At 43.5% G+C, this 22675-nt stretch overlaps 4 non-coding genes across 4 annotated transcripts; all 4 read left to right on the top strand.

Moving 5' to 3' along the window:
• Positions 1-18150: 18150 nt before the first annotated feature.
• Positions 18151-18264, top strand: LOC140265988 (U5 spliceosomal RNA). Its single transcript, XR_011906663.1, has one exon. It is a non-coding gene; the product is annotated as a U5 spliceosomal RNA (small nuclear RNA).
• Positions 18265-18572: 308 nt separating this feature from the next.
• On the top strand, positions 18573-18756 carry LOC140320553 (U2 spliceosomal RNA). The gene has a single exon (XR_011918389.1). It is a non-coding gene; the product is annotated as a U2 spliceosomal RNA (small nuclear RNA).
• Positions 18757-21039: 2283 nt separating this feature from the next.
• Positions 21040-21153, top strand: LOC140265800 (U5 spliceosomal RNA). Its single transcript, XR_011906491.1, has one exon. It is a non-coding gene; the product is annotated as a U5 spliceosomal RNA (small nuclear RNA).
• Positions 21154-21469: 316 nt separating this feature from the next.
• Positions 21470-21660, top strand: LOC140320477 (U2 spliceosomal RNA). The gene has a single exon (XR_011918324.1). It is a non-coding gene; the product is annotated as a U2 spliceosomal RNA (small nuclear RNA).
• The last annotated feature ends 1015 nt before the right edge of the window (positions 21661-22675 follow it).

Raw genomic sequence — 22675 nt, 5'->3', positions numbered from 1 at the left:
TCTACTCTTGTGAAAAAGCAAATAGCGGTGCAGGATGCAAGTTTCAGGGAGCCCAAGATGAAACTTTCTTTTAGTCTGCTGAGAAAAGAGAGTGAATGCGAAGTAGACTTTAACACGGCTCTGGGAGCGAGCCGAGTGCGGGCTAACCGGGAGAATTGCTTGAAAGAAACGCCATACCAAATGAGCGGTCAGAACAAAGCCTCAATACGGTGTTCCCGTGGTGTTTTTGTTGCTGCCGCTGTTTGCTTTTTCACAAGAGCGCACCTGTTGAGGGGGGGCTTGGGGGGGCCTGGGTGATGGTGGGTCTCAGGCCCGGGCTGCTGCGACTGGTGTGACCGGGTGGTTTGTTTGTTTGTTTTTTGTTGTTGTTTGTTTGTTTTTTGTAGAGGTCCTCCGGAGTGGGGTTGGGTTGAGTGGGGTGGGGCGGGATGGGTACCTTCTGGGGGTACAGTAGCTCCCAGAATATGGTCGCTGCAGGCCCCGAGCCTGGTGGACATCAGGACCTCCTGTCCTGTGTTGGCTCCCTTTTAAAAAGTACAGAACTTAGAACAGGTCTAGTCCCTGGCTTTCGGCAGTACTGTCTTCTTTACTTTTTTTTTTTTTCCCCTTATCGTGTTCAGCATTATGGCAGCAGAATTGTAGTCTGAATACCTTTGATGCCAAACAGATTTGCTTTGCCAAGGGAAGTTTTATAAATGTACAGCTCCCCTTGATGCCCATTTATTTATTTCTGTTTACAATATATGACATGTAATAGAACTGAACCGGACCGGGGGACAAGGAAAGAAGAAGAGGAAAGAAGAGAAAAACAGAACATACATCGCATACAACACAGCTGTAGATATAGATGACCTGAGACGACATGATAATACATCAACTGCTTAGCGACCATGCTACTGGACTAATGAATGTGGTTGTGTGTGTGTGAGAACATGCAACACCCATGGCACAGGACCTACATGATAACCGTGCTTAGTTATGAGTGTATAAGCGTACAGGGCCACAATCCACAGCCCCCCCAAGCAATCAGAAGCAGGCAGAGAGGGCCACAAGACCCAGGCCACCAGCAGCCCCCACAGAGCACAGAACCCAGGAAGCCCACCGCAGGGGCAACCACGCATCCACCCAGAAGACTGCAGAGGAAGCCCCCGGAAAGAGCCCCCATAAGCATAGGGCAGAGGCCCTCCGGGAGCCAGGGGCAACTGCCCACCGACGTCGCCAGGCCCCAGCCGCCCAGACATGGGCCGTGCACTGGATCCGGGCCCCAGGAGCCCGAGCGCCCCCAAACCCCCCGGCAGAGGCCCCACCCAATACCCAGGAGGGCCAAGCGCCCCAGACAGCCACACAGTGGGTCAGCGCCTGCCCCAGCACCCCTGGCCAAGTGCCCTGGGAGTCAAGACGTGCCCACAGGTGGGTGAAGTCGCGAGCAGCGGAGAGAGGCCACGCCGCCCCCCCCCATCGGGAGAAGCACAGGCAGGCCAGGCGACAGCAAGTCCAAGATCCAGGCCCAATCATTACCACACACACTTTCATGTCCCATACATCCACACGTCCTCCCTCCCTCGACTCCGCTGGGGTGTAGTGCAGCGGGCACACAAGGGGGCCAGCAGCCCCCCAGCCACCACAGACCCCAAACCAGCAGAACAATTAATTAATCCTCCTGGCCCCTCCCGCCCCGAGCAGCAACCAGGAAGCAGGGGTGTGCGAAGAAGACCCCTCCCCTCACCCTTCTGGCTCTTCAATATTTTCTAATAGTGAGCAATTAAAATTGAGGGGCAGCCAAACTTGTAGAACTGGGAGCGTGGCCCTCTGGGCAGCCTACATACCCAAAGAGCCCCGCCCACCAGATGCCACTCAGTGTAACCACCCCCCAAGACCTAATGTGTGTGTGTGAGTGTGTTTGATAAGTAGTAATGTCTAAGGTGTAATTAAAACAGGGGTGGGAACTGCAGAGTGCAACTACTGCAGAGTCCACTACACCCCACCGAACACACACGCCCCCAAAACCCTTCATGTGTGAGTGTGTGCTGTGTACAGGAGCCAGAAGGGAGAGGGGTATGGGGATATACACTGGGGGCAGCCAGGGACTGGCTGCAATAGGCATCCCCGCTACCAGGGAGCCAACACAGGACAGGAGGGCCTGATGTCCACCAGGCTCGGGGCCTGCAGCGACCATATTCTGGGAGCTACTGTACCCCCAGAAGGTACCCATCTCGCCCCACCCCACTCAACCCAACCCCACTCCGGAGGACCTCTACAAAAAACAAACAAACAACAACAAAAAACAAACAAACAAACCACCCGGTCACACCAGTCGCAGCAGCCCGGGCCTGAGACCCACCATCACCCAGGCCCCCCCAGGCCCCCCCTCAACAGGTGCGCTCTTGTGAAAAAGCAAACAGCGGCAGCAACAAAAACACAACGGGAACACCGTATTGAGGCTTTGTTCTGACCGCACATTCGGTGTCGCGTTTCTTTCAAGCAATTCTCCCGGTTAGCCCGCACTCGGCTCGCTCCCAGAGCCGTGTTAAAGTCTACTTCGCATTCACTCTCTTTTCTCAGCAGACTCTTGGGATTTTATCAATAAAATGAATTCCTTCACTCAAACTAAATTAAAACTGCTAAACCGCTAATCTGTTACATGTAAGGCAGATGTCAAATTCACCGAATTAGGATTATTCGGTATTCGGCCAATCGAGCTGTAGCAGCTTCGGTAAAAGAGTAAAAGTTGAAGAGTTTGTGAATAAAGGTGTGCGCACACATAGTGAGCTGTAGGAAAATAGGCAGGGAGCAATGCCGGCTGGGGTATATGTTCTTGTATGTTGTCTGACTGTTTGATTTGAATGTGTTGTGTAAGTGTCCTGTTGAATGTTACATGTTTGGGCTTTGACACGCTTCACTGTGGTTGTTAACTGTGTGGTGTGTCCTGAAATGTTTTATGTTTGGGCTGTGTGACATGCTTAATGCTTGTCAGTAGCTACCCACTTATTCATATATAGCAACTGACAACGTAAGAAGTCCGGGCATACTTTGATAGAGTAGTTGTAGAAGTATCCTTATTGATAATAGATAAACTAATTCATAGTGATAGAACAGTAGATGAACAGGTGCCTGCACATGTCTCACGAAAATAAAATGGATGTATGATTGCTGACGGCAGAGCAATACTGCCAAACTTATGAGTTCTTGTGGCAAACTTGATTCAGTGTCTTGACGTGTATACGCTGTTTCGCTGACTTGATTGTCACAAGAAACAAAGTGTGTTTGATAAGATCCGACCATTTTATTACGGGAGGATCAGTATGTATGGATTCTGATGTGACTGATAAACCCATTCGTATCTTAAGCACAATCTAATACGTGAGACAACGCCCTGGCACACGATAAAAAAAAAAAGAGAGAGCGGTTTTGTGTCCCCACAGTCCATAATGTAGAAAAGAGAGAAAAAAGCCTTTCTGATTTGGTGTGTGTGCTCATAGTGCAGAGTGTAGAGAAAAGAGAGAAAAGAAAGCCGTTTTGGTGTCACGGGTGTTGTGACTTAGACACACACATTTCTGAATTGAGAAAGGAAATTATTTTAGAGGAAGCACTAGAGTTTAGATCCCACATTTGTTGATAGGCATTCATTTATTTCTTCACTTCTGATGAAGTTTCAACAATAAACAACAAACTTTGTATTATGAGAAAGAACCAGACTCATTCTTCAGGAATCCGAAAATAAGCTCTATTTTACGAGTTATGCACGAATTCGGATTCTCCTATAAAACGAATTCCTTAACTCTAACCAAGTTAAGACTGCTTTGTCCTTCATATTTATTCATGTCTAATCAAGTTTCAACGATAAACAACGTTGTACTTTGTAGAATGAGAAAGAACTTCTTCAGCAATAAGCATCTCTCGACATATGACGAAATACAGATTTTGCTATAAAATTAATTCCTTCTATCAGCCTGACTTAAAACTGTTTGTCCTTCTTATTTATCCACTTCAAATCAAGTTTCAACAATTAAAAAAATGTTGTAGTTTGAGAAAAAACAACTTAATCTTAAGCAATCAGTAGGGTAAGAAAGAGTAAGAAAAGGTGCAAATGCCAACCATACATCACTAAAAGGTGGAGCGGAAGTATTCGGCTGCAAGTAGGTGCGAATGCCTGACAATGTATGATCAAAAGAGGGAGCGGAGGTTTTCGGCTGCAAGGTCTGAATGTCCAACCATAATTTGTAAAAACCGGGGAAGAAAAGGCTAGAAAGCCCGACTATACACCATCAAAAGTGGGAGCGGAAGTGTTCGGCTGCAAGTAGGTGTGAATGTTCGACCATAATTTGTAAAAAGCGGGTAAGAAAAGGTTCGAATGCCCGACTATATATTAACCAAAGCAGGAGGAGAGGTCTTCGGATAAGAGTGGGTGAGAATTTACAACCATAATCTATAAAATGCGGTGAAAAAAAAGGTGTGAATACCCCATAGAACACTAAAAGGTAGAGCGGAAGTGTTCGGCTGCAAGAAGGTGTGAATGTCTGACCATAGTTTGTAAAAAGCGGGTAAGAAAAGGTTCGAATGCCCTAACATACACCATCAAAGGAGGGAGCGGAGGTGTTCCGCTGCAAGAAGGTGTGAATGTCCGACCATAGTTGGCAAAAAGCAGGTAAGAAAAGGTTAAAATACCCGATTGTACACAATCAATAGCGGGAGCAGAGTTGTTCCGCTACTAAAAGGTGTGAAAGTCCGACCATGGTTTGTAAAAAGCGGGTAAGAAAAGGTGCGAATGCCCGACAATGTATGATCAAAAGAGGGAGCGGAGGTTTTCGGCTGAAACAAGGTCTGAATGTCCATCCATATTTTGTAAAAATCTGGGAAGAAAAGGCTCGAAAGCCCGACTATACACCATCAACAGCTGGAGCGGAGGTGTTCAGCTGCAAGAAGGTCTGAATGTCCATCAATAATTGCTAGAAAACATGGAAGAGAATTTTCGAATATCAAACCGCACATGATCATAAGCGGCAGAGGAGGTGTTCAAATGCAAGAAGGTGTGAATGTCCACCCATAATTACTGCAAAATGGGTAAGAAAAGGTACGAATGCCCAACCATACATGATCCTAACAGGGAGCGGAGGTGTTTGGCTGCGACGAGGTGTGTATGTCCACCCATAATTAATGAAAAGCGGGCAACAAGTAGGTTTGAATACCCATCATCAAAAGCAGGAGTGGATGTGTTCGGCTACAAGAAGGTTTGGATGTCTGACCATAGTTTGTAAAAAGCGGGTAAGAAAAGGTTCGAATGCCCAAACATACACCATCAAAGGAGGGAGCGGAGGTGTTCCGCTGTAAGAAGGTGTGAATGTCCAACCATAATTGGCAAAAAGCAGGTAAGAAAAGGTTAAAATACCCTATTGTACACAATCAATAGCGGGAGCAGAGTTGTTCCGCTACTAAAAGGTGTGAAAGTCCGACCATGAATTGTAAAAAGCGGGTAAGAAAAGGTGCGAATGCCCGACAATGTATGATCAAAAGAGGGAGCGGAGGTTTTCGGCTGCGAGAAGGTCTGAATGTCCACCCATAATTACTGAAAAATGGGTAAGAAAAGGTGCGAAAGCCCAACCGCACATGATCATAAGCGGAAGCGGCGGTGTTCGGCTGCAAGATATTGTGAACGTCCGACCAAAGTTTGTAAAAAGCAGTTAAGAAAAGGTTCGAATATCTAACCAAACATAATCAAAAGCGGGAGCAGAGCTGTTCGACTGGAAGTAGGTGTGAATGTCAGATCATAATTTGCAAAAAGCTGATGAGAAAGGGTGAGAATGCCCGACTATACACCATCAAATGCGGTAGCGGAGTTATTCGGCTGTGAGTAGGTGTGAATCTCCAACCATAATTGCTGAAAAATGTGTTAGAAAAGGTAAAAATGCCGGTCCATACATCATCAAAATCGGGAGAGGTGGTGTTCAGCTGCAAGAAGGTCTAAATGTCCATCAATAATTGCTAGAAAACATGAAAGAAAATTTTCGAAAATCAAACCACACATGATCATAAATGGGAGAGGAGGTGTTCAGCTGCAAGAAAGTGTGAATGTCAACCCATAATACCTGAAAAATGGGTAAAAAAAAGGTAGGAATGCCCAACCATACATCATCAAAAGCAGGAGTGGAAGTGTTCGGCTACAAGAAGGTGTGAACGTCCAACCAAAGTTTGTAAAAAGCAGTTAAGAAAAGGTTCGAATATCCAACCAAACATAATCAAAAGCGGGAGCAGAGCTGTTCGACTGCAAGTAGGTGTGAATGTCAGATCATAATTTGCAAAAAGCTGATGAGAAAGGGTGAGAATGCCCGACTATACACCATCAAATGCGGGAGCGGAGTTGTTCGGCTGTGAGTAGGTGTGAATCTCCGACCATAATTGCTGAAAAATGTGTTAGAAAAGGTAAGAATGCCGGTCCATACATCATCAAAAGCGAGAGAGGTTGTGTTCGGCTGCAAGTAGGTGTGACTGTTCGACTAAAGTTTGTAAAAAGTGGGTAAGACAAGGTGCGAATGCCTGACAATGTATGATCAAAAGCGGGAGCGGAGGTGTTCAGCTGCAAGAAGGTCTACATGTCCATCAATAATTGCTAGAAAACATGAAAGAAACTTTTCGAAAATCAAACCGCACATGATCATAAGTGGGATAGGAGGTGTTCAGCTGCAAGGTGTGAATGTCCACCAATAATTCCTGAAAAATGGGCAAAAAAAAGGTGTGAATGCCCAACCATACATCATCAAAAGCAGGAGTGGAAGTGTTCGGCTACAAGAAGGTGTGAATGTCCAACCAAAATATGTAAAAAGCAGTTAAGAAAAGGTTCGAATATCCAACCAAACATAATCAAAAGCGGGAGCAGAGCTTTTCGACTGCAAGTAGGTGTGAATGTCAGATCATAATTTGCAAAAAGCTGATGAGAAAGGGTGAGATTGCCCGACTATACATCATCAAATGCGGGAGCGGAGTTGTTCGGCTGTGAGTAGGTGTGAATCTCCGACCATAATTGCTGAAAAATGTGTTAGAAAAGGTAAAAATGCCGGTCCATACATCATCAAAAGCGAGAGAGGTTGTGTTCGGCTGCAAGTAGGTGTGAATGTCCAGCAATAATTACTCACAAACGGGTAAGAAAAGGTAGTATTGCCAGACCATATATGATCAAAACAGGGAGCGGAGGTGGTTCAGCTGCAAGAAGGTTTGAATGTCCGACTAAAGTTCAAATATATTAAAGAAAGCGGGAGGAGAGGTCTTCGGATGAGAGTGGTTGAAAATTTCCGACCATAATGTATAAAATGCGGTGAAAAAAAGGTGTGATAGAACACTAAAAGGTGGAGCGGAAGTGTTCGGCTGCAAGAAGGTGTGAATGTCCGACTATATTTGGTGAAAAGCAGGTGAAGCAAGGTCTGAATGCCCAACCTTACATCATCAAAAGCGAGATCAGAGGTGTTTGGCTGCAAGAAGGCCATAGTTTGCCAAAAGTGGGTAAGGTGCGAATGTCCGACTAAATATCAACAAAATTTGGGGCAGAGGTCTTCGGATGCAAGTGGGTGTGAATGTCCATTAATAATTGCTTTAAAACATGAAATAAAATTTTCGAATATCAAACCTTACATGATCATTAGCGGGAGAGGAGGTGTTCAGCTGCAAGAAGATGTAAATATCCACCCATAATTACTGAAAAATGGGTAGGAAAAGATGCGAATGTCCAACCATAAATCATCAAAAGCAGGAGTGGAGTTGTTCAGCTACAAGAAGGTATGAAAGTCCAACCACGGTTTGTAAAAAGCGGGTAAGAGAAGGTTCGAATACCCGAATATATACCATCAAAAGCGGAAGCGGGGGTGTTCGGCTGCAAGAAGGTGTGAACGTCCGACCAAAGTTTGTAAAAAGCAGTTAAGAAAAGGTTTGAATATCCAACCGAACATAATCAAAAGCGGGAGCAGAGCTGTTCGACTGCAAGTAGGTGTGAATGTCAGATCATAATTGCTGAAAAATGTGATAGAAAAGACTAGAATGCCGGACAATACATCATCAAAAGCGGGAGAGGTGGTTTTTCGGCTGCAAGTAGGTGTGAATGTCCAGCCATAATTACTCACAAACGGGGGAAGAAAAGGTAGTATTTCCAGACCACACATGATCAAAACAGGGAATGGAGGTGGTTCAGCTGCAAGGTGTGAATGTCTGACTAAAGTTTGTAAAAACCGTGTAAGACAAGGGGCGAATGCCCGACAATGTATGATCAAAAGAGGGAGCGGAGGTTTTCGGCTGCAAGGTCTGAATGTCCAACCATAATTTGTAAAAATCGGGGAAGAAAAGATTCGAAAGCCCGACTATACACCATCAAAAGCGGGAGCAGAGGTGTTCAGGTGTAAGAAAGTCTGAATGTCCGACCAATAATTACTGAAAAATGGGTAAGAAAAGGTGCGAATGCCAAATCATACATCATCAAAAGCAGGAGCGGATGTGTTCGGCTACAAGAAGGTTTGAATGGCCAACCATAGTAAGTAATAGGTGGGTAAGAAAAGGCTCGAATGCCCGACTATACACCATCAAAAGCGGAAGCGGAGGTGTTCGGCTGCAAGACGGTGTGAATGTCCGACCAAAGTTTGTAAAAAGCATTAAGAAAATGTTCGAATATCCAACCAAACATAATCAAAAGCGGGAGCAGAGCTGTTCGACTGCAAGTAGGTGTGAATATCAGATCATAATTTGCAAAAAGCTGATGAGAAAGGGTGAGAATGCCCGACTATACACTATCAAATGTGGGAGCGGAGGTGTTCGTCTGTGAGTAGGTGTGAATGTCCGACCATAATTGCTGAAAAATGTGTTAGAAAAGGTAAGAATGCCGGACCATATATCATCAAAAGCGGGAGAGGTTGTGTTCGGCTGCTAGAAGGTGTGAATGTCCAGCCATAATTACTCACAAACGGGTAAGAAAAGGTACTATTGCCAGACCATATATGATCAAAACAGGGAAAGGAGGTGGTTCAGCTGCAAGAAGGTTTGAATGTCCGACTAAAGTTTGTAAAAAGCGGGTAAGACAAGGTGTGAATGCCCCACAATGTATGATCAAAAGAGGAGCGGAGGTTTTCGGCTGCAAGAAGGTCTGAATGTCCACCCATAATTACTGAAAAATGGGTAAGAAAAGGTGCGAAAGCCCAACCGCACATGATCATAAGTGGATGAGAAGGTGTTCGACTGCAAGTAGGTGTGAATGTAAGATCATAATTTGTAAAAAGTGGGTAAGAAAAGGTAAGAATGCCCAACCATAAATTATCAAAAGCGGCAGCAGAGTTTCGGCTGGTATTTATCAGTGTCTAGATAGATTTCAACAAAAAACAACGTTGTGTTTTGCAGTAAAAGAAAGTGCAAATCAAAAGTTTAAGGAATCCGAGAATAAGCTTATTTTCATGAGTTCTGCACGATTTCGGATTTTATGTATAAAATGAATTTCTTCACGCAAACTAAGTTAACACTAATTTGTCCTTCATATGTACCCATTTCTACATATATTTCAAGCATAAACTTCCTCATATTACCCTGAATGAGAAAGAGCCACACTTGTGATTAAGCCATACCTCCCTTTTGAGGAGTTCTGCATGATTTGGGATTTTATCTATAAAATTAATTCCTTCACTCAAACTATGTTAAAACGGCTTTTACCTTCATATTTATCAATGTCTCGATAGATTTAAACAAAAAAAACAACGTTGTACTTTGCAATAAAAGAAAGAGCAAATCAAAAGTTTTAGGAATCCGAGAATAAGCTTATTTTCATGAGTTCTGCACGATTTCGGATTTTATGTATAAAATGAATTCATTCACTCAAACCAAGTTAAAACTGCTTTTTCATTCATATTTATCAATGTCTAGATCGACTTCAACAAAGAACAACATTGTATTTTGCAGTAGAAGAAAGAGCAAAACTGAAGGATCAGGAATCCGAGAATAAGCTTCTTTTCATACGTTCTGCATGATTTGGGATTTTATGTATAAAATGAATTCCTTCACTCAAACTAAGTTAACACTGCTTTGTCCTTCATATGTACCCATTTCTACATATATTTCAAGCATAAACTTCCTCATACTACCCTGAATGAGAAAGAACCACACTTGTGATTAAGCCATACGCCCCTTTTGAGGAGTTCTGCATGATTTGGGATTTTATCTATAAAATCAATTCCTTCACTCAAACTATGTTAAAACGGCTTTTACCTTCATATTTATCAATGTCTCGATAGATTTAAACAAAAAAACAACGTTGTACTTTGCAGTAAAAGAAAGGGCCAATCAAAAGTTTTAGGAATCCGAGAATAAGCTTATTTTCATGAGTTCTGCACGATTTCAGATTTTATGTATAAAATGAATTCATTCACTCAAACCAAGTTAAAACTGCTTTTTCCTTCATATTTATCAATGTCTAGATCGACTTCAACAAAGAACAACATTGTATTTTGCAGTAGAAGAAAGAGCAACACTGAAGGATCAGGAATCCGAGAATAAGCTTATTTTCTTAAGGGCAAGTGGGAACTGCTTTGTCCTTCATATTTATCAATGTGTAGATGGATTTCAACTTCTTCTACTGCAAAGTCCAATGTTTTTCTTTGTTGAAGTCGATCTAGACATTGATGAATATGGAAGGACAAAGCAGTTTTAACTTGGTTTGAGCAAAGCAATTCATTTTATAGCAAAATCCGAAATCGTGCAGAACTCATGAAAGCAGGCTTATACTCGGATTCCTGAAACTTTAGATTTGCTCTTTCTTTTACTGCAAAGTACAACGTTGTTTTTTGTTTAAATATTTCTAGACATAGTAAATATGAAGGACAAATCAGTTTTAACATAGTTTGAGTGAAGTAATGCATTTTATAAGCAAAATCCCAAATCACGCAGAACTCACGAAATGCTTTTTCTCGCTTTTCACTGCTTTTTACAAACTTTGGTCGGACGTTCACACCTTCTTGCATCCGAACACCTCCGCTTCCGCTTTTGATGATGTATATTCGGGCATTCGAACCTTTTTTTACCCGCTTTTTACAAACCATTGTCGGACTTTCACACCTTCTTGCAGCCGAACACCACCTCTCCCGCTTTTGATGATGTATGGTCCAGTATTCTTACCTTTTCTAACACATTTTTCAGCAATTATGGTCGGACATTCACACCTACTCACAGCTGGACACCTCCGCTCCCGCTTTTGATCATACAATGTCGGGACATCACTCCTTGTCTTACCAGCTTTTTACAAACTTTAGTCGAACATTCACACCTTCTTGCAGCTGAACACCTCCGCTCCCGCTTTTGATGATGTATAGTCGGGCTTTCAAGCCTTTTCTTACCCGGTTTTTACAAATTATGGTTGGACATTCAGACCTTGCAGCCGAAGACCTCCGCTCTCTCTTTTGATCATACATTGTTGGGCATTCGCACCTTGTCTTACCCACTTTTTACAAACTATAGTCAGACATTCACACCTTGCAGCTGAACCTCCGCTCCCTGTTTTGATCATGTATGGTCTGGCAATACTACCTTTTCTTCCCCCGTTTGTGAGTAATTATGGCTGGACATTCACACCTACTTGCAGTCGAACAGCTCTGCTCCCGCTTTTGATTATGTTTGGTTGGATATTCGAACCTTTTCTTAACTGCTTTTTACAAACCATGGTCGGACTTTCACACCTTCTTGTAGCCGAACAACTCCGCTCCCGCTATTGATTGTGTACAGTCGGGTATTTTAACCTTTTCTTACCCGCTTTTTACCAACTATGGTCGGACATTCACACCGTCTTACAGCGGAACACCTCCGCTCCCGCTTTTTATGGTGTATAGTCGGGCATTTGAACCTTTTCTTACCCGCTATTTACAAACTATGGTAGGACATTCAAACCTTCGTGTATCCGAAAACCTCCGCTCTCTCTTTTGATCATACATTGTCGGACATTCGCACCTTTTCTTACCCGCTTTTTACAAACCATGGTCGGACTGTCACACCTTCTTGTAGCCGAACACATCCGCTCCCGCTATTGATTGTGTACAGTCGGGTATTTTAACCTTTTCTTACCCGCTTTTTACCAAGTATGGTCGGACATTCACACCTTCGTACAGCGGAACACCTCCGCTCCCTCTTTTGATGGTGTATGTTCGGGCATTCAAACCTTTTCTTACCCGCTTTTTCCAAACTATGGTCGGCTATTCACAGCTTCCTCTCCACCATACTTGTACGGTGGGATATTCACACCCACTTGCATCCGAAAACCTCCGCCCCAAATTTTGTTGATATTTAGTCGGACATTCGCACCTTACCCGCTTTTGGCAAACTATGGCCTTCTTGCAGCCAAACAACTCTGATCTTGCTTTTGATGATGTAAGGTTGGGCATTCAGACCTTGCTTCACCTGCTTTTCACCAAATATAGTCGGACATTCACACCTTCTTGCAGCCGAACACTTCCGCTCCACCTTTTAGTGTTCTATCACACCTTTTTTTTCACCGCATTTTATACATTATGGTTGGAAATTTTCAACCACTTTCATCCGAAGACTTCTCCTCCCGCTTTTGTTAATATATTTGAACTTTAGTCGGACATTCAAACCTTCTTGCAGCTGAACCACCTCCGCTCCCTGTTTTGATCATATATGGTCTGGCAATACTACCTTTTCTTACCCGTTTGTGAGTAATTATGGCTGGACATTCACACCTACTTGCAGCCGAACACAACCTCTCTCGCTTTTGATGATGTATGGACCGGTATTTTTACCTTTTCTAACACATTTTTCAGCAATTATGGTCGGAGATTCACACCTACTCACAGCCGAACAACTCCGCTCCCGCATTTGATGATGTATAGTCGGGCATTCTCACCCTTTCTCATCAGCTTTTTGCAAATTATGATCTGACATTCACACCTACTTGCAGTCGAACAGCTCTGCTCCCGCTTTTGATTATGTTTGGTTGGATATTCGAACCTTTTCTTAACTGCTTTTTACATATTTTGGTTGGACGTTCACACCTTCTTGTAGCCGAACACTTCCACTCCTGCTTTTGATGATGTATGGTTGGGCATTCACACCTTTTTTTTGCCCATTTTTCAGGAATTATGGGTGGACATTCACACCTTGCAGCTGAACACCTCCTATCCCACTTATGATCATGTGCGGTTTGATTTTCGAAAAGTTTCTTTCATGTTTTCTAGCAATTATTGATGGACATGTAGACCTTCTTGCAGCTGAACACCTCCGCTCCCGCTTTTGATCATACATTGTCAGGCATTCGCACCTTGTCTTACTCACTTTTTACAAACTTTAGTCGAACAGTCACACCTTTTTGCAGCCGAACACCACCTCTACCGCTTTTGATGATGTATGGTCCAGCATTCTTACCTTTTCTAACACATTCTTCAGCAATTATGGTCGGACATTCACACCTACTCAGAGCCGAACACCTCCGCTCCCGCATTTGATGGTCTATAGTCGGGCAATCTACAGCGGAAAAGACTCATTCTTATGTTTGGTTAGATATTCGAACCTTTTCTTACCCGCTTTTTACAAACTATGGTGAGACATTCAAACCTTCTTGTAGCCGAACACATCCACTCCTGCTTTTGATGATGTGTATTCAAACCTACTTGTTGCCCGCTTTTCAGTAATTATGGGTGGACATACACACCTACTTGCAGCCGAACACCACTTTTCCCGCTTTTGATGATGTATGGTCCGGCATTCTAGTCTTTTCTAACACATTTTTCAGCAATTATGGTTTGACATTCACACCTACTCACAGCCGAACACTTCCGCTCCCGCATTTGATGGTGTATAGTCGGGCATTCTCACCCTTTCTCATCAGCTTTTTGCAAATTATGATCTGACATTCACACCTACTTGCAGTCGAACAGCTCTGCTCCCGCTTTTGATTATGTTTGGTTGGATATTCGAAACTTTTCTTCACTGCTTTTTACAAACTTTGGTCGGACGTTCACACCTTCTTGCAGCCGAACACCTCCGCTTCCGCTTTTGATGGTATATATTCGGGCATTCGAACCTTTTCTTACCCGCTTTTTACAAACCATGGTCGGACTTTCACACCTTCTTGTCGCCGAACAACTCCGCTCCCGCTATTGATTGTGTACAGTCGGGTATTTTAACCTTTTCTTACCCGCTTTTTACCAACTATTGTTGGACATTCACACCGTCTTACAGCGGAACACCTCCGCTCCCTCTTTTGATGGTGTATGTTCGGGCATTCGAACCTTTTCTTACCCGCATTTTACGAACTATGGTCGGACATTCAAACCTTCTTGCAGCCGAACACATCCACTCCTGCTTTTGATGATGTATGGTTGAGCATTCGCACCTTTTCTTACCCATTTTTTACAAACTATGGTCGGACATTCACACCTTCTTGCAGCTGAACACCTCCTCTCCCGCTTATGATGATGTGTGGTTTGATATTCGAAAATTTTCTTTCATGTTTTCTAGCAATTATTGATGGACATTCAGACCTTCTTGCAGCTGAACACCTCCGCTCCCGCTTTTGATGATGTATAGTCGGGCTTTCGAGCCTTTTCTTCCCCGGTTTTTACAAAATTATTGTTGGACATTCAGACCTTCTTGCAGCCGAAAACCTCCGCTCCCTCTTTTGATCATACATTGTCGGGCATTCGCACCTTCTCTTACCCGCTTTTTACAAACCAGGGTCGGACTTTCACACCTCTTAGTAGCCGAACAACTCCGCTCCCGCTATTGATTGTGTACAGTCGGGTATTTTCACCTTTTCTTACCCGCTTTTTACAAACTATGGTCAGACATTCACACCTTCTTACAGTGGAACACCTCCGCTCCCTCTTTTGATGGTGTATGTTCGGGCATTTGAACCTTTTCTTACCCGCTTTTTACAAACTGTGGTCGGACATTAAAACCTTCTTGTAGCCGAACACATCCACTCCTGCTTTTGATGATGTATGGTTGCGCATTCGTACCTTTTCTTACCCATTTTGCAGTAATTATGGGTGGACATTCACACCTTTTTGCATTTTAACACCTCCTCTCCCGCTTATGATCATGTGCGGTTTGATATTCGAAAATTCTCTTCCATGTTTTCTAGTAATTATTGATGGACATTCAGACCTTCTTGCAGCTGAACACCTCCGCTCCAGCTGTTGATGGTGTATAGTCGGGCTTTCGAGCCTTTTCTTCCCAGATTTTTACAAAATATGGATGGACATTCAGACCTTGTTTCAGCCGAAAACCTCCGCTCCCTCTTTTGATCATACATTGTCGGGCATTCGCACCTTTTCTTACCCGCTTTTTACAAACCATGGTCGGACTTTCACACCTTTTAGTAGCGGAACAACTCTGCTCCCGCTATTGATTGTGTACAATCGGGTATTTTAACCTTTTCTTACCTGCTTTTTGCCAACTATGGTCGGACATTCACACCTTCTTACAGCGGAACACCTCCGCTCCCTCCTTTGATGGTGTATGTTCGGGCATTCGAACCTTTTCTTACCAGCTTTTTACAAACTATGGTCAGACATTCACACCTTCTTGCAGCCGAACACTTCCGCTCTACCTTTTAGTGTTCTATGGGGTATTCAAACCTTTTTTTTCACCGCATTTTATAGATTATGGTTGTAAATTCTCACCCACTCTTATCCGAAGACCTCTCCTCCTGCTTTGGTTAATATATAGTCGGGCATTCGAACCTTTTCTTACCCGCTTTTTACAAATTATGGTCGAACATTCACACCTACTTGCAGCCGAACACCTCCGCTCCCGCATTTGATGGTGTATAGTCGGGCTTTCGAGCCTTTTCTCATCAGCTTTTTGCAAATTATGATCTGACATTCACACCTACTTGCAGTCGAACAGCTCTGCTCCCGCTTTTGATTATGTTTGGTTGGATATTCGAAACTTTTCTTCACTGCTTTTTACAAACTTTGGTCGGACGTTCACACCTTCTTGCAGCCGAACACCTCCGCTCCCGCTTTTGATGGTGTATAGTCGGGCTTTCGAGCCTTTTCTTCCCCGGTTTTTACAAATTATGGTTGGACATTCAGACCTTGCAGCCGAAAACCTCCGCTCCCTCTTTTGATCATACATTGTCAGGCATTCGCACCTACTTCCAGCCGAATACTTCCGCTCCACCTTTTAGTGATGTATGGTTGGCATTTGCACCTTTTCTTACCCTTTCTTACCCTACTGATTGCTTAAGATTAAGTTGTTTTTTCTCAAACTACAACATTTTTTTAATTGTTGAAACTTGATTTGAAGTGGATAAATAAGGAGGACAAACAGTTTTAAGTCAGGCTGATAGAAGGAATTAATTTTATAGCAAAATCTGTATTTCGTCATATGTCGAGAGATGCTTATTGCTGAAGAAGTTCTTTCTCATTCTACAAAGTACAACGTTGTTTATCGTTGAAACTTGATTAGACATGAATAAATATGAAGGACAAAGCAGTCTTAACTTGGTTAGAGTTAAGGAATTCGTTTTATAGGAGAATCCGAATTCGTGCATAACTCGTAAAATAGAGCTTATTTTCGGATTCCTGAAGAATGAGTCTGGTTCTTTCTCATAATACAAAGTTTGTTGTTTATTGTTGAAACTTCATCAGAAGTGAAGAAATAAATGAATGCCTATCAACAAATGTGGGATCTAAACTCTAGTGCTTCCTCTAAAATAATTTCCTTTCTCAATTCAGAAATGTGTGTGTGTAAGTCACAACACCCGTGACACCAAAACGGCTTTCTTTTCTCTCTTTTCTCTACACTCGGCACTGTGAGCACACACACCAAATCAGAAAGGCTTTTTTCTCTCTTTTCTACATTATGGACTGTGGGGACACAAAACCGCTCTCTCTTTTTTTTTTTGATTGTGTGCCAGGGCGTTGTCTCACGTATTAGATTATGCTTACGATACGAATGGGTTTATCAGTCACATCAGAATCCATACATACTGATCCTCCCGTAATAAAATGGTCGGATCTTATCAAACACACTTTGTTTCTTGTGACAATCAAGTCAGCGAAACAGCGTATACACGTCAAGACACTGAATCAAGTTTGCCACAAGAACTCATAAGTTTGGCAGTATTGCTCTGCCGTCAGCAATCATACACCCATTTTATTTTCGTGAGACATGTGCAGGCACCTGTTCATCTACTGTTCTATCACTATGAATTAGTTTATCTATTATCAATAAGGATACTTCTACAACTACTATCAAAGTATGTCCAGACTTCTTATGTTGTCAGTTGCTATATATGAATAAGTGGGTAGCTACTGACAAGCATTAAGCATGTCACACAGCCCAAACATATAACATTTCAGGACACACCACACAGTTAACAACCACAGTGAAGCGTGTCAAAGCCCAAACATGTAACATTCAACAGGACACTTACACAACACATTCAAATCAAACAGTCAGACAACATACAAGAACATATACCCCAGCCGGCATTGCTCCCTGCCTATTTTCCTACAGCTCACTATGTGTGCGCACACCTTTATTCACAAACTCTTCAACTTATACTCTTTTACCGAAGCTGCTACAGCTCGATTGGCCGAATACCGAATAATCCTAATTCGGTGAATTTGACATCTGCCTTACATGTAACAGATTAGCGGTTTAGCAGTTTTAATTTAGTTTGAGTGAAGGAATTCATTTTATAGCAAAATCCGAAATCGTGAAGAACTCATGAGAGTCAGCTTATTTTCGGATTCCTGAAACTTTAGATTTGCTCTTTCTTTTACTGCAAAGTACAACGTTGTTTTTTTTTTTGTTTAAATCTTTCTAGACATGGTAAATATGAAGGACAAAGCAGTTTTAACATAGTTTGAGTGAAGGAATTCATTTTATAGATAAAATCCCAAGAGTCTGCTGAGAAAAGAGAGTGAATGCGAAGTAGACTTTAACACGGCTCTAGGAGCGAGCCGAGTGTGGGCTAACCGGGAGAATTGCTTGAAAGAAACGCGACACCGAATGAGCGGTCAGAACAAAGCCTCAATACGGTGTTCCCGTGGTGTTTTTGTTGCTGCCTTGTCGATTGCACAGGGGCAAGCGTTTCAACCAAGCAACGCTCACCATGGGGAAGGTGGCTATGGCAACTAGCCTGATGCCCTGCTCCCGCAGTGACGGATAATCGTACTCTGGTTTCTCTTCATAACATACAAGTCTTTCGCCTTTTACTAAAGACTTTCGTGGAGAGCAGCACTAATGAGTTGTTTCTATTTTTGGCAGGCTTTACCTTTGCGGGTGAAGCCCTTTCTGTCTGTGCAAAAGAAATCTTGTTACTGTGCAGAGTGACTTCTCTGAGTAGAGTCGCCTTACTTTTTGCGATTGTGCCGATGTTCGAAGCTGGAGTGCAAAGTTGTTGCTTGAATGGTGCTTGCTGGAGCATGCGGGAGTGCAACGTTATACCATTTAAAAGGGCTGAAGAGTGCTCAGTGCAGCGGGTGGGCGGAGGTGCAACGTGACACTCTGGCCACCTATGGCCATAAAAAGAACACTGCTACAAGTGCGCATTGTGCCAGCAAGGGCCCTCGGACCTGAAACAGTGGACAGTTATCGCTTCTCGGCCTTTTGGCTAAGATCAAGTGTAGTATCTGTTCTTATCAGTTTAATATGTCCTCTATACGAGGACTACATATTAAATGGATTTTTAAGAATAGGAGTTGAAAAAGAAGCTTGCTCCGTTCACTCCAAGCATCGACCCAGTACTGCAGTGCCGCTGGGAACGGTGCGCTCTTCTCTGCTCTTGTGAAAAAGCAAACAGCGGTGCAGGATGGAAGTTTCAGGGAGCCCAAGATGAAACTTTCTTTTAATCTGCTGAGAAAAGAGAGTGAATGCGAAGTAGACTTTAACACAGCTCTGGGAGCGAGCCGAGTGTGGGCTAACCGGGAGAATTGCTTGAAAGAAACGCGACACCGAATGAGTGGTCAGAACAAAGCCTCAATACGGTGTTCCCGTGGTGTTTGTGGCTGCCTTGTCTTGTGCACAGAGTAAAAGACAAGGCAGCCATCGAATAGGGCCCGATTGTTCCTACTTGGTCAGCCGAGGAGCAAGGGGGGGGAGCAAGCGTCTCAACCAAGCAAATCTCACCAAGTAGGAACAATCGGGCCCTATTCGATGGCTGCAACACCTGAAAGAGATATTTATGCGAGACCCGATCAAAATCTTTTTCAAAGTCTAAATTTAAGATGACAAGCCGGGTGTTTCTGTCTCTAGCGTAATCAATGATGTCTCGAATCAGTACGAGGCTGTCGGTGAGTTGTCTCTCTGAGATGGCACAAGCCTGGTCTGGGTGAATTACCTCCTCTAAAACAGAGGACATCCGTGTCGTTAAAACCTTGCTAAAAACTTTACAGTCAAAGTTTAAAAGTGTGATGGGCCTCCAATTCTTTAGGTCAGTCTTATCATTTTTATCAGAAGTGAAGAAATAAATGAATGCCTATCAACAAATGTGGGATCTAAACTCTAGTGCTTCCTCTAAAATAATTTCCTTTCTCAATTTAGAAATGTGTGTGTGTAAGTCACAACACCCGTGACACCAAAACGGCTTTCTTTTCTCTACACTCTGCACTATGAGCACACACACCAAATCAGAAAGGCTTTTTTCTCTCTTTTCTACATTATGGACTGTGGGGACACAAAACCGCTCTCTCTTTTTTTTTTTATCGTGTGCCAGGGCGTTGTCTCACGTATTAGATTGTGCTTAAGATACGAATGGGTTTATCAGTCACATCAGAATCCATACATACTGATCCTCCCGTAATAAAATGGTCGGATCTTATCAAACACACTTTGTTTCTTGTGACAATCAAGTCAGCGAAACAGCGTATACACGTCAAGACACTGAATCAAGTTTGCCACAAGAACTCATAAGTTTGGCAGTATTGCTCTGCCGTCAGCAATCATACATCCATTTTATTTTCGTGAGACATGTGCAGGCACCTGTTCATCTACTGTTCTATCACTATGAATTAGTTTATCTATTATCAATAAGGATACTTCTACAACTACTCTATCAAAGTATGTCCGGACTTCTTACGTTGTCAGTTGCTATATATGAATAAGTGGGTAGCTACTGACAAGCATTAAGCATGTCACACAGCCCAAACATATAACATTTCAGGACACACCACACAGTTAACAACCACAGTGAAGCGTGTCAAAGCCCAAACATGTAACATTCAACAGGACACTTACACAACACATTCAAATCAAACAGTCAGACAACATACAAGAACATATACCCCAGCCGGCATTGCTCCCTGCCTATTTTCCTACAGCTCACTATGTGTGCGCACACCTTTATTCACAAACTCTTCAACTTATACTCTTTTACCGAAGCTGCTACAGCTCGATTGGCCGAATACCGAATAATCCTAATTCGGTGAATTTGACATCTGCCTTACATGTAACAGATTAGCGGTTTAGCAGTTTTAATTTAGTTTGAGTGAAGGAATTCATTTTATAGCAAAATCCGAAATCGTGAAGAACTCATGAAAGTAAGCTTATTCTCGGATTCCTGAAACTTTAGATTTGCTATTTCTTTTACTGCAAAGTACAACGTTGGTTTTTTTGTTTAAATCTTTCAAGACATGGTAAATATGAAGGACAAAGCAGTTTTAACATAGTTTGAGTGAAGGAATTCATTTTATTGATAAAATCCCAAGAGTCTGCTGAGAAAAGAGAGTGAATGCGAAGTAGACTTTAACACGGCTCTGGGAGCGAGCCGAGTGCGGGCTAACCGGGAGAATTGCTTGAAAGAAACGCGACACCGAATGAGCGGTCAGAACAAAGCCTCAATACGGTGTTCCCGTGGTGTTTTTGTTGCTGCCTTGTCTTTTGCACAGAGTAAAAGACAAGGCAGCCATCGAATAGGGCCCGATTGTTCCTACTTGGTCAGCCGAGGAGCAAGGGGGGGGGGGGGGGGGGGGGGAGCAAGCGTCTCAACCAAGCAAAGCTCACCATGGGGAAGGTGGCTATGCCAACTAGCCTGATGCCCTGCTCCCGCAGTGACGGATAATCGTACTCTGGTTTCTCTTCATAACGTACAAGTCTTTCGCCTTTTACTAAAGACTTCTGTGGAGAGCAGCACTAATGAGTTGTTTCTATTTTTGGCAGGCTTTACCTTTGCGGGTGAAGCCCTTTCTGTCTGTGCAAAAGAAATCTTGTTACTGTGCAGAGTGACTTCTCTGAGTAGAGTCGCCTTACTTGTTGCGACTGTGCCGATGTTCGAAGCTGGAGTGCAAAGTTGTTGCTTGAATGGTGCTTGCTGGAGCGTGCGGGAGTGCAAAGTTATACCATTTAAAAGGGCTGAAGAGTGCTCAGTGCAGCAGGTGGGCGGAGGTGCAAAGTGACACTCTGGCCACCTATGGCCATAAAAAGAACAGGGGTGTTAGCGGACAAGTGCGCATTGTGCCAGGAAGGGCCCTCGGACGTGAACCAGTGGACAGTTGTCGCTTCTCGGCCTTTTGGCTAAGATCAAGTGTAGTATCTGTTCTTATCAGTTTAATATCTGATATGTCCTCTATACGCGGACTACATATTAAATGGATTTTTAGCAATAGGAGTTGAAAAAGTAGCTTGCTCCGTTCACTCCAAGCATTGACCCCGTACTGCAGTGCCGCTGGGAACGGTGCGCTCTTCTCTACTCTTGTGAAAAAGCAAATAGCGGTGCAGGATGCAAGTTTCAGGGAGCCCAAGATGAAACTTTCTTTTAGTCTGCTGAGAAAAGAGAGTGAATGCGAAGTAGACTTTAACACGGCTCTGGGAGCGAGCCGAGTGCGGGCTAACCGGGAGAATTGCTTGAAAGAAACGCCATACCAAATGAGCGGTCAGAACAAAGCCTCAATACGGTGTTCCCGTGGTGTTTTTGTTGCTGCCGCTGTTTTCTTTTTCACAAGAGCGCACCTGTTGAGGGGGGGCTTGGGGGGGCCTGGGTGATGGTGGGTCTCAGGCCCGGGCTGCTGCGACTGGTGTGACCGGGTGGTTTGTTTGTTTGTTTTTTGTTGTTGTTTGTTTGTTTTTTGTAGAGGTCCTCCGGAGTGGGGTTGGGTTGAGTGGGGTGGGGCGGGATGGGTACCTTCTGGGGGTACAGTAGCTCCCAGAATATGGTCGCTGCAGGCCCCGAGCCTGGTGGACATCAGGAATTTTGCTATAAAATGAATTCCTTCACTCAAACTAAATTAAAACTGCTAAACCGCTAATCTGTTACATGTAAGGCAGATGTCAAATTCACCGAATTAGGATTATTCGGTATTCGGCCAATCGAGCTGTAGCAGCTTCGGTAAAAGAGTATAAGTTGAAGAGTTTGTGAATAAAGGTGTGCGCACACATAGTGAGCTGTAGGAAAATAGGCAGGGAGCAATGCCGGCTGGTGTATATGTTCTTGTATGTTGTCTGACTGTTTGATTTGAATGTGTTGTGTAAGTGTCCTGTTGAATGTTACATGTTTGGGCTTTGACACGCTTCACTGTGGTTGTTAACTGTGTGGTGTGTCCTGAAATGTTTTATGTTTGGGCTGTGTGACATGCTTAATGCTTGTCAGTAGCTACCCACTTATTCATATATAGCAACTGACAACGTAAGAAGTCCGGGCATACTTTGATAGAGTAGTTGTAGAAGTATCCTTATTGATAATAGATAAACTAATTCATAGTGA

Source organism: Leuresthes tenuis, unplaced genomic scaffold (assembly GCF_036924035.1).
Source record: "Leuresthes tenuis unplaced genomic scaffold, fLeuTen1.0.hap1 SCAF_12, whole genome shotgun sequence".
In the NCBI taxonomy this organism is placed as follows: domain Eukaryota; kingdom Metazoa; phylum Chordata; class Actinopteri; order Atheriniformes; family Atherinopsidae; genus Leuresthes; species Leuresthes tenuis.
This window is presented reverse-complemented; position numbering and strand designations above follow the sequence as displayed.